The 2,583-nt window shown below is 38.9% G+C and overlaps 1 non-coding gene across 1 annotated transcript; it reads right to left on the reverse strand.

The window, feature by feature from the left end:
- Positions 1-1,815: 1,815 nt before the first annotated feature.
- On the reverse strand, positions 1,816-1,890 carry trnaa-cgc. Its single transcript has one exon. It is a non-coding gene; the product is annotated as a tRNA-Ala (tRNA).
- Between the last annotated feature and the right edge of the window lie 693 nt (positions 1,891-2,583).

A 2,583-nucleotide genomic window follows, 5' to 3' on the forward strand; every position in this document is an offset into this window, starting at 1 on the left:
AATAACTTTCAACAAGAAATTAAGTTAAAAATGATCATCATCTGGTGAGTGGAACTGTGCTTTTTATTGCAAGGCGCTTGCTGTTGTTAGCCATCTAATTGAAAATAACTTATTTGTGTGAAACTTTGTTGCATTTAAAGTGGAACTGACAGCATTTTAGCAACATGACATCTTATTAAAATCTGTTCATATACACCCCCAGGAAGAATATTACACTTTTTCTAAACAATTCTGACAAGCGAACACTTAGATATGGTCATTTTCACGTTTTCATAAATTCTTAGAATGTTTGGGAATTACATATACTAAGGCATTTGTGAAAATTCTATTGCAATTTATAGAATGGGTGGGTCTAATCCTGAATGCTGATTGGTTAAAACAGCATTCCAGACAGTGTCTATTACACAAGTTTCAACCAGCTAAATCTATGACCTTAAAAGGCCTATTTACTCTGTTCCACCTGACTGCGCAATCCACTGTCTCATCAGCCCAGCCAGGCACTTTATAAACTTGATCTCCACTATAATAAGTATCTAGACAATATATTTATTTTTGACTAACATTTAGTTTTCAACAGAGGAGATGTGTATAAACCTTGCTGTCTGTGTCTCCAACATTTGCAACATTGTTTCAATATTCAAATGAGATCTCCAGCTGTCCCATAGTAATGAACGTGTCAGGAGTCGGGACTAGACAGACAGGCAGGCAGGCAGCGTTTCTCAGCCAGTCGAAATCATGAATCAGCTGGCATCATTTTTATGGATATATACCAAGAAATGTCAATTGAAATTGCAGCTAGTTTGCAGTCTTTCCAGCATTTGTTTGAAGTTTAGCTGTGTTGTTGGCTAGCTCTTCCGAACAACAGTGTCCTGACGAGTGAGCACATTTTCTATGCCAGGTGAAATCGCGCCTCATTAGCTCCTTGTTATGGATGTATCAAAATAAATGTCACTAGAAAACAGCTTAAACAAATGCAAATGCGGCTACTTTGCTGTTATTCTGGCTGCACTGTTTGACGTGACTCAAATATTGCCACCCCTCCCATCCCAGCGCATTAGACAGGTAAATTGCTGAACCTGGCGCAAGTGGTGGAAAATGCCAAAGCGCCAGTTTTTACATTATGAAATTGCCAACTAACGTGCGTTTGGCACTTGCGCCACCTTAGTGCCAGCTGAAAATAGAGCCCATGGATTGTTATTTGGACTGTAATCAACAAATACCCCAATATGATACTAGGATCTACATGAGGAAATTAGAGAGTTTATTATTTTCCTGTATTACCCAGAGACCAATGTTATATTCAGCTTTGATTAACTATGAATAGCTGCATCAAGTCCATATGCTTCTCTCTATTGGATGATTCCCATTTGGGAATAACTTTGGCCTTTTGCTGTTCTGAAAATAATTCCCTGAGAGCGTTAAGGACAGTATTTTCCCTATTGTTTAAGATTCTGAGCCCAGAATAGAAAATGGTGTCCCAAGCATCCTTGTATTTCCTCCTCAGCTCTTACAGTATGTCTGCTTCATAATTTATTCCACTGAAGCCTATAGATCCTCATGGGAGTGATGTAAATAACTAAAATCTCTCTTGATCTCTGTTGCATTTAATTACACCAGAGTTGTTATTTACAGTTTGAAAAGCACGTTAATTAAAATTGCCAGGATGACTCAGAAAATTCATTGGCGATAACTTGGCTCTGTTCAGAACTCAGCTGTAGTCTGTTACCCCAAGGCCGCTCAATGGGTTTGGGGATTTATGTTTAGTCATTTAGCAGACGCTCTTATCCAGAGCGACTTACAGTTAGTGAGCATACTGGTCCCCAGTGGGAATTGAACCCACAACCCTGGCGTTGCGAGCGCCATGCTCTACCAACTGAGCTACACCGGGACTACATTCACATTTTGGACATTGCGTGTTTCTGTGGGGGAACTAAATGTATACATTCTCAGAGAGATAGAGAAAGTAAATATGCTTATTAGATGGGAAGAGTAGTCTGGTCTCTGTGGGGGGTTGAAGACAACATAAACAACTGACTCTATTCAGAAAAGCACATGCCATGGTAAGCCCTTGGGTTTAAATTTTAAAAAAGGAAAACTGAACAATTTGTTAAAGTATAGAAATAATTTCTCCCATGGTATAATTATTAACACAATCTGAATATCAACATATGACGTTGAATAGAGGTACAAACAGTACATGGTTTACTCATCTGGGTCCAGAGCTAATTGATTTGTAACATGCAAGGCAAAGTGGGCCATTTATTCGGAAGGAAAAAGTTTCCTCTGCAGAAAAAATCAGTTATCAAGGCTTTACAGTCAACTTCTCAACATCCTTTCATCTACCCTAACAAAGTAATGCTCACCAAAATACAGAAATAAAAGTTGTATATGCAAAAATAGAAGTGGAAGATGAGTATGGGCTAGCGACAAAGCTTGACGTACAAGCCTAAAGCAAAGCCTCAGAGGAAACAGGAAGTAGCTAGCAGGATTGATGTCTATTTTCTTTTCAAGCAGTGCCTCTCTTTCCCTCCCAGTTGAGTAAGACGATTTCCCACTCCTCCCTAGAAAAAATGTCTGACTTTT

Source organism: Coregonus clupeaformis, chromosome 40, assembly GCF_020615455.1.
Source record: "Coregonus clupeaformis isolate EN_2021a chromosome 40, ASM2061545v1, whole genome shotgun sequence".
Classification (NCBI taxonomy): Eukaryota; Metazoa; Chordata; class Actinopteri; order Salmoniformes; family Salmonidae; genus Coregonus; species Coregonus clupeaformis.